Raw genomic sequence first — 9,975 nt, 5'->3', positions numbered from 1 at the left:
AGGCTGGGCAGAGAATGGATTGAGAGCAGCCCTGAGGAGGACTTGGGTATGTTGGCTGATGAGAAACTTAACATGAGCTGGCAATGTGTGTTTGCAGCCCAGAAAGCCAACCGCATCCTGGGCTGCATCAAAAGAAGTGTGGCCAGCAGGTCAAGGGAAGTGATTCTGCCCCTCTACTTCGCTCATGTAAGATTCCATGTGGAGTACTGCATTCAGCTCTGGGGCCCCCAACATAAGTAGGACATGGACCTGTTGGAGGCGAGAAGACCAATGGCTTCCTGGGGTGAATCAAGAAGAGTATGACCAGCAGGTCGAGGGAGGTCATCCTCCACCTCTACTCTGCCCTGGTGAGGCTGCATCTTGAGTATTGTGTCCAGTTCTGAGATCCTCGGTTCAAGGACAGGGAACTGCTGGAGAGGGTACAGCAAAGGGCTACAAAGGGGACTAGAGCATCTTTCTTATGAAGAAAAACTGAGGGACTTGGGACTTTTCAGTCTGGAGAAGAGAAGACTAAGAGGGAATCTTATCAATACTTATAAATACTTAAAGGGGGGTGCCAGGTAGATGGGAACAGTCTTTTTTCAGTGGTGCCCAGTGTTAGGACAAGAGGTAATGTGCACAAACTTGAGCATAGGAAGTTCCATCTAAACATGAGGAGGAACTTCTTTACTTTGAGGGTGGCAGAGCACTGGAACAGGTTTCCCAGACAGGTTGTGGAGTCTCCCACACTGGAGACATTCAAAACCCTCCTGGACGTCGTCTTGTGCAGCCTGCTGTATGTGAACCTGCTTGGTCAGGGAGGTTGGACTAGATGATCTCCTGAGGTCCCTTCCAACCCTGACCATTCTGTGATTCTGTGAGTCCAGAGGAGGGCCACAAAGATGATCAGAGGGCTGGAGCACCTCTTCTGTGAACACAGGCTGACAGAGTTGGGGTTGTTTAGCCTGAAGAAGAGGAGGCTCTGGGGAGACCTTATAGCAGTACCTAAAGGGGGCCTACAGGAAAGATGGGAAGGGACTTTTTAGCAGGGAGCGTAGTGATAGGATGAGGGGTAATGGTTTCAAACTGGAAGAGGGTAGATTTAGAGTAGATATTAAGAAAAAATTCTTTACTGTGAGGGTGGTGAAACCCTGAAACAGGTTGCCCAGGGAAGTTGTGGATGTCCCATCCCTGGAACTTTTCAAGGCCAGGTTGGATGGGGCTTTGAGCAACCTGGTCTAGTGGAAAGTGTCCCTGCCCATGGCAGGGAGGTTGGAACTAGATGATCTTTAAGATCCCTTCCAACCCAAACCATTCTATGATTCTTTAAGGAAAACACGGTATTAAGATTGAGCAGATTTGTGTTATGGATATTAGATTCTCTGAAAATTTTGTGATTAATAGTTTCACCCCAAATATATCTGCTTATAATTGTGCCCATTCAGAGTAGAAGCTGGTGGTTCAAAAACTAACTAGCATCTAGGAAGCCCTGCTACCCAGACTTGCTGCATGACTTTGAGCAAGTAATTATAGGAGCTTTTTGAAAGTATTCATGGCAGCTAGGGGAAGTTTCACAAATGCAAATTTGCCTAAATTTTAATACTTTAAGACATTATACTTTAACTATGGCTGTTTTAGTAGCACCCAGTATCAGTAAGAGTACCTCTTGAACAGTTTTTTTTTCTACTGTGTATAAATATTCTTACATTGTACTTTGGGTATTAGCTGTTTGAAGGGTTCAAAGAATTCTAATATATACACATACAATCTGAAAAAATAGTTGGTTATTCCCCTCAGTGAATGGACTCTCTTCAAATCTTTTCTATTTAGCTTTCTTTAGTGGTTCTCAGTTTCTCTGGCTGGAATCTCTCTGAAGTCAACAGGTATGCCTTTTGGACTCTTCGCCTAAAGTAAATAAAGGCTGTAGAAATCGTAAAGGTTCACTTCAGTCCAAAGGGTGATTGAATAACCCACTGATATCCATTGAGGGCTATCAAATACAGAGATACCACCTTTGTAGTAATGTTCCTCACCTGTAAATTGTTGCGGGCCAAAAAATCTATTTGAGAACAGTAGTAATTCATTTATATACTGATAACTAAGCATATAAGTCTCTCATTAGTCACTTCTCAAGGCATCCAGCCTGAATGTTAGGCAGAGCTCCAGCCTATGCAGTAATGACATGTGTGAGGAGCACGTTCAACTCCTCATTATTTCAGGCAGCCAACTACAGGTGCTGCAAGTTATGGACCAACTGAAACTTTCACTTTCCTTGATTGTTGCTCCCTTTGTTCTACAATGAAGCATCACACAGCTTTTCCAAACATTATCTTTAGATTTTAAAAAAGAAGGGAAGAAAAATTAAAAAAAAAAGAAAAAGGTTCCAGATGTCCCTTTGTTTTTATTCAGTATTCTTGCTTTTATGTTCTTGTATCTGTTTTAGCCTGTCTTCTTCTAGGATGTTATTCAAATGTTGGCAGCCATTTAAAAGTAGTTGTAGTGTGGATGTCTTATGGTTGTCCATAGTCCTGGATTGCCTTTTCCTTGATATTTCTTTCTATTACAGGATAAGATCATGAGCTATAATCTTGACTGTCTGTCATTCTTGTGTTTTCTTAGAATAATTTTACAAGTGGATTCATGTCCCGCAATATCTACTGAGAAGACATGAGGAAAACTGACATATCATGTGTAAAATGTCAGAACACGTTTAGTGTCGCAAGCATTGTGAATGATGTTGCTATGGATAAATCGGGAATTATGTCTCAATGTAGATTCTCAGTTTACTTAAAGTTGTCTTGCTGTTACATGTCCACTGATGAGTTCTGTGCTAGTCTCAAGGGATGAAACCCGCTTCTTCCTTACAGGCTTACTAATTTTTCTTCACTGGCTTTATCTTTGCATTTTTGTGGATGTACACAATGCAGTTTGCCCTCCATGTGAATTTACTGAGAGGATATATTCTCTCTGTATTCTAGTAGAAAGCTGAACAGAAACTACAGTGATGTCCTCCCTCTTCCAGCACCTCTGTGTGTCAGCTGTTATAAACTCATTGCAGTAACATGTCTTGTTCTGTGGGCTTTTTACTGACAGCCTGAATTTATCCACCCACCACAGAAAGGTTTTATTGTACATCCCCTAACCTTTGGTCACAGTCTTCCAGGCTGTTAAAGCTTCATATCATTGGGATTACATTGCTGCTGGCTTTACAATGCAGCTGAAGAGAAATGGGTCATTGATCCAATAGCGTGACTGTAAATATGGCAGCTGGATGGTTGACAGCTTTTTTATTGCATAGTGTGCATATTGGAGATGTCTGCATGTGCTAGAGTCCCGCTGCGGATGCTCTCCTCTGCTGCAGGTGTGTAGTCTTTATTTACTCTATATGTTGCTTTTTTTCTGCTGTCTTGCTCCGTTGCTGGGCATTCTTCCCTTAATGTTTTGTATTTCTTTCTATGTTCTTGACTGGGCTATCCATTCTGCCTCCCATATTCTTTAAGTTTGACCTTAACTTTATACTAGTAGCTACAAATACTTACGCTGAGGCAGTAGTGTAGAGCAGATATATTTGAACTATCATTAAACTTGCCAGCAATGAAGCTGAATAGGACAGAGGTTGCACAGGCCTGAGCACTTACCAGATTCTCATGACATTTTTCAAGAGTGTGTTGAGCTTTATGTTGTGGTGTCTTTACTGCTATGTCTCTCGCTTAAAAGTAACTTCACTGCATCTGTTTTTTTGATCTTGGATGATTTAGTTGCACTTGTTTCTCTTGAAGGAAGTTCGCTTGTTGTATGTAACTGTTCTGTTAGGTCTCTTTCTCAAAACCATTGCTCCTGTTAGCTGATACTATGAGTCTGTCTTTAATTAAGGAAGCTGTACCATTCCAGAAGTTCTATATGAAGGGCAGCTATAACTAGTCTATTTCACCTTTTGCTTCTTGGTTTCAAGTGAAGAACCGGATGTCATTCTCTTGAGGGTTACATTACTCATTAAACACCTTTACCAGCTGTAAGTATGTTTTTCAGGTTTATTTCTAACATCAGTCTTACTCGCTTCTCATTGCTTTTTCAATGAAAGAGAAAAGACTCTACCATCATTGACGTATTTTTATCTTCCATGCTTAACTCTGCATGCAGACTCATTTCTTGGTACCCTTTACAATGTTTTCATTTCTTTCTTCTTTTTGAAATCTGGTTTACCCTCTAGGCTGAGTTCTTCTTTTCTTTAGTCTGAGTTTCTAAATGCTGCATAGTTTGACTTTCAGTTATTTTTTTTCTTTTAGTAGATCTCATGATTCATGGCTGTCAATACCATGTTTCATCCACTGCGTGCTGGTTAATAACTACACGAAGCTAGTATTTTTCTTTTGGGGGCATTTCTTACCAAAATGTGGCTATTACAAAAAGAACTGTATATTCACTCTAGAAGCCTCTGCTCTTCCATGAAAGTTCCTTGCCATTAGTCAATGCTGATAAGGAAGAGACGAGATAACTCTATGGAGTGAGGATGTATGGATTTTTACTTACTCCTTTAGACTCCTGGTATCAAAGTTTCAGAAGATGGAAATAGCAATCAGCCTTTAGCATTAAGGAGATGAGTGAAGTACTTGGATACGTAAAAAAAAGCTTCATGTAAGCCCCCAAATCTGGAAAAGACTAAAAATTTATTTCATTAGAATCTGCTTGTTTTACAGACTAAAACTAAGTTCAGAAACATGGTATGTTTTTCATAAGTATCTAGATCAGAATGTCTCTGTTTCAGGCTAATAGCCACTGTCTATACTGTTTTTCCTAAGATAAAATCAGAAAGAGAATGTTAAGTAGAAATTTGGGGGAGGGAAAGAGAGACACAAATGAATTTAGTGTGTCTCACTGCCTTAATTCAGGACTAAGCCTCAGCTTCATTCCACTTTATTCCATCTTATTCCTCCACTGATGGGGGAATTGCTCTACTTTATTGCAGACACAACGTTTACCTCACACCTCACTTACAAAATATTTAATTATAGAAAGAGAAAATCAAAATAATGTAGAATGAAAACAGACACTGAAACTGGAAGACAGCCAACATGTCTGGTCCTGCCATTTCCTGAATGAAGGGTTTGATGTGTATCTGTCTATCATTCTTTTTATTTTATTCTTTTCTTGTCAATGATTTTGATTCTTTCAGGATCAGTGCTGACATGGATTCTGTAAATCCATCCAAAGACTTCTTTTTAGACAGTGTCAAAATAAATAGACATTGTTTTTTGGTTGTTTTTTTTTTTTTTCCTGTCTCTAAACAGGAACTCAATGCAATATATCTGACATTCATATTGAGTCTTCTTCGTATTGAATTCTTATCACATTGAATTTATTTAGAACTGATTCTTTTTGTACTCAAAGGTGCCTGCATAACATTAGCTTCAAGAGAAAATTGTTATCTCCACCTGCAGTGGCCCTTTTTGCAAGGTATTGCAGAGCATGCTTCTTTTCACCAGGTTTTTCTGATGGCACCTGCAGTATTTGGCACAATTGACAACAAAGAGAAAAGAGATAGAATATGCATTTTGATTGTTTTCCCTTTTGTGCACTGTCTTTAAACAGCATTTATAAGGAGCTAATTTGCTTTCATTTCATCCTGTAAGATTTTTTGATGAATCCGTTCACAAAGAATGCAATGATCGACCTTTAAAATGGTGTTCATGTTTAGAATCCAACTTTATGTTAAGCTCTTTTTAGTCTCTGACAGTGTTACTTTAATTCCTGCTTTACAGCTTGAATTGGAAATGCTGAAATACCATAAAACAGGCTTGGACAAGTTTGATAGATTCTTATCCAGACCTAGAGCTTCAATACACTCTTGACTGTAAACATGCCTCTCACTTTCCCCAATTACTGCCCTTCTGTTTCTGTACTGAAAAGGAGGACGATTCCTATTCTACATGTCATTAAAGACTTCATGCTCTAGCTTTCCACTTTCCCCTGCTCCCTTTATTTTGCATTGTCATATTGTTTGATATGTTGTTACACTGTGCTGTGCCAGCACTGATTGTTTCAACACCAACTTACTATGTCTCCTGTGTAAAAAGAACTTTATACACAGCATGTTCTGGTCAGTATCACTTAAAAGAAAAGCTCCCTCAGCACATCATTTACTGTTACATGAAAAGGATTGCAGAATTTTATTTTATAGATCGTATATACTACAAAATATTACAATGATGGAATGCCGTTAGGAAAACCTAGAAAACCCTACTAAATCTAGTTTATGTGCTAGCATCATACCGGTCAAGTGAGTCAAGAACACAGGTCATGCAATCTTAAATGTATGTTGAATCAAGTTGGATTTTTATATCAATTTTCTTAGCTATAATTTTAATTGAAGTAGTAGACAAAAAAGATTGAAGCAGCTTTTTCTGATGGAATGTTTCCCTAAAAAAAAAAAATAAAAATTAACTTCCTCTAATTGTGACTGAATAGAAAACCCAGAAAAACCTATTAAATCTAGTTTATGAGCTAGCATTATACCAGTCAAGTGGGTCAAGAACATAGGCCATGCAATCTTAAATGTATGTTGAATCAAGTTGGATTTTTATATCAATTTTCTCAGATGTAATTTTAATCGCAGTAGTAGATGAAACAGATTGAAAATCATTTTGCCTGATATCCTTGAGGTTGGAAAATATTCTGTTAATGCTTCTGCTGGAAGTGTTATGGGAAATACTAACAAGCTGAGGCTTACCTCCACTGGTTTATGAAAGAACGTTTTTTATACAAAATGACTTTTACATTTCCTACTTATGTATGCACATGTGCTTCTCTACCATATTCTGGTGGCCTGCCATCTTCTTTCCAGGACTGCTTTTCATTTTTCCCAGATGAAACACTTCCAATACAATCTCTACTACTCTGTGGATCGTATAAATGCTGGATGCCATCCCAAATAAGTATTGAAAACTAACCAAATTGTGCATTATTGAAATTGAAAATTCTAGAGAAATTGTTGGGGGTTTCTGTTGGGGTTTTTTTGTTGGTTTTTTTTTTTTTCCAGTCTGTCCTGGAACACTTCCAAAGATTCATGAAAAATTATTACGAAAAATAATCATAATAACCATAATTTATGGTGAAATCGTTAGCGACCAGCTACACCACTTAGACACACACAAGTCTAAGGGGACGGATGGGATCCACTCAAGGGTAGTGAGGGAGCTGGCGGAAGTGCTCACCAAGGCACTTTCCATCATTTATCAGCAGTTCTTGCTAATGAAGGAGGTCCCAGATGACTGGAGGTTAGCAAGTGTGATGCCCATCCACAAGAAGGCCCAGAAGGGTGATCCAGGGAACTACAGGCCTGTCAGTCTGACCTTGGTACTGGGGAAGGTTATGGAGCAGATCATCTTGAGTGCCACCACATGGCATGTGCAGGACAAGCAGGTGATCAGGCCCAGTCAGCATGGGTTTATGAAAGGCAGGTCCTGCTTGATTAATCTGATCTCCTTCAATGAAAATGTGACCCGCTCAGTGGATGAAGGAAAGGCTGTGCATGTTGGACTTTACTAAAGCCTTTGACACTGTTTCCCACAGCATTCTCCTGGAGAAACTGGCTGCTCATGGCTTGGATGGGCATACTGTTAGCTGGGTAAAAAGCTGTCTGGATGGTGGGCTCAACAAGTTGTGGTGAATGAAGTTAAATCCAGTTGTTGGTGGTCACAAGTGGTGTTCCCCAGGGCTCAATATTGGGATCAGTTCTGTTTAATATCTTTATCAATGATCTGGATGAGGGGATAGAATGCACCCTCAGGAAGTTTGCAGACAACACCAAGTTGGGTGGGAGTAGTGATCTGCTTGAGGGTAGGATGGCTCTACAGAGGGATCTGGACAGGCCAATGGGCCAAGACCAATTGTATAAGATTCAACAAGGCCAAGTGCCGGGTCCTGCCCTTGGGTCACAAGAACCCCAGGCAATGCTATAGACCTGGGGAAGAGTGGCTGGACAGCTGCCTGGTGGAAAATGACTTGGGGGTGTTGCTTGACAGCTGGCTGAATATGAGCCAGCAGTGTGCCCAGGTGGCCAAGAAGGCCAATGCCATCCTGGCTTGTATCAGAAATAGTGTGGGCAGCAGGACTAGGGAGGCGATTGTCCCACTGTACTTGGCACTAGTGATGCCACGCCTCAAATCCTGTGTTCAGTTTTGGGCCCCTCACTAGAAGAGAGACTTTGAGGTGCTGGAGCATGTCCAGACAAAAGCAATGAAGCTGGTGAGGGGTCTAGAGCACAAGTCTTATGAGGAGCAGCTGAGGGAACTGGGGTTGTTTAGCCTGGAGAAAAGGAGGCTGAGGGAAGACATTATCACTCTTTACAACTACCTGAAAGGAGGTTGTAGCGAGGTGTATGTCAGTTTCTCCTCCCAAGTAACAAGTGATATGACAAGAGGAAATGTTGTCAAGCTGTGCCAAGGGAGGTTTAGATTGGATATTAGGAAAAATTTCTACACTGAAAGGGTTGTAAATCATTGGAACAGGCTGCTCAAGGAAGTGGTGGGGTCACTGTCCCTGGAGGTATTAAAATATGTGTAGACACGGTGCTTAGGGGCATGCTTCATGATGGACTTGTTAGTGTTAGGTTACCAGTTGGACTCAATTATCTTAAAGGTATTTTCCAATCTAAATGATTCTATGTTTCAAGTTATATTTAACTGTACATAAATTTATTAATGTAAAGTTTTTTAAGAAACTATTTTCAGAAATGCTGAGGAAGCCATAAACAGAACAAGATGTTCTAGATTTACTATATCGGTAGCACACCTGCTGATATTATGTGTTGCACGGAGCTCATACAGAGTACTAGATACTTCTACATAAAATTTGAGAACCAGAAGACTGCTTCTGAAAATATCAGATATCCTTACAACGCGTCTTGAAATGCTTTACCCATATGTATGTATACTATTGAGAGTTAGAGTAGATTATGGTATAAGAAACCTTCATTTCATGCCAGACAATATGATGCAAGGGACTGTAAAGGCAGTTGGATTGATGATTCCTTCAAGTTGAGGTAAGCAATGGCCAGAAGATGTTTACTTCATGCAAACATTACTGAGATTTCACATAGTATGACTGAAACATCTAGCTGTTGCACTTTGGCATTTAGGTTGCCAGTAGAACAGCTGAGGGAACAGCAAACATGTCAGCGGTAACCTTTGTTGTAAAGGATAATTTGTTCTACAAAAGTTTACAGGTAGCATTTGGGTTTTTTTAAATTTATTTCTTCATTCTCTACTTGACAGCCTAATGTCAGATGCATAAAATGGTGACCACTGCCAATATCTGTCCTTTCTATCCTTTCTATCTTATCCTTTTAGTTAAGGTAAAATGCTAGTAAATTGCTGTATGTTCAACACTGTGCTTACCGTTTAAGTATTTACACTGCCTCTTCCCCCTCTTATCTTCCTTTCTTGCTGTATGCTCAGCCCCTAGTCATTTGGAGGAGGAGGGGTAGAAAAGGTGAAAGCGTAGAGGAAGGTATCTCAGAACAAAAATGTATTTATTGTAAACTGAAAATTCCAAAGGGCACACTGCGGTTTAGTATTGTGGTGAATTAATATATGAAGTCAATGGAAGTTTGGGGTTTTTTACAGTCTCATCAATAAAATATTTTCATGGCCTTTCTTTGCAGTAAAATATTTGTAAAGCTTTCTATATAAACACATTCTGTAAAGGCTTTTATGTCAGTATTAATCATAGAAAGGTTTTAATATTAGCATAACTTTTAAAGGCTGTTAAAAACTGTAAATCCCTTATCAATGTGGTTTCTAAATTTACTATGAGCTGTACAGCAGTGCTATCCAAGCAGAATCAGCAGGCACATCTGAAAAGGCAAATCACAAAACACAAAAGGAGTCACTGCTCAGAATACTTGAAAATTGAACCAATCAGCAATAAATGGCATTTTAAAAACAGATAGTGTTCCATTGCAACCCATCCATTGCAGGTTGGGCTGCTTCCCCTTTG

Source organism: Charadrius vociferus, unplaced genomic scaffold (genome assembly GCF_000708025.1).
Source record: "Charadrius vociferus isolate BGI_N301 unplaced genomic scaffold, ASM70802v2 scaffold357, whole genome shotgun sequence".
In the NCBI taxonomy this organism is placed as follows: Eukaryota; Metazoa; Chordata; class Aves; order Charadriiformes; family Charadriidae; genus Charadrius; species Charadrius vociferus.
This window is presented reverse-complemented; position numbering follows the sequence as displayed.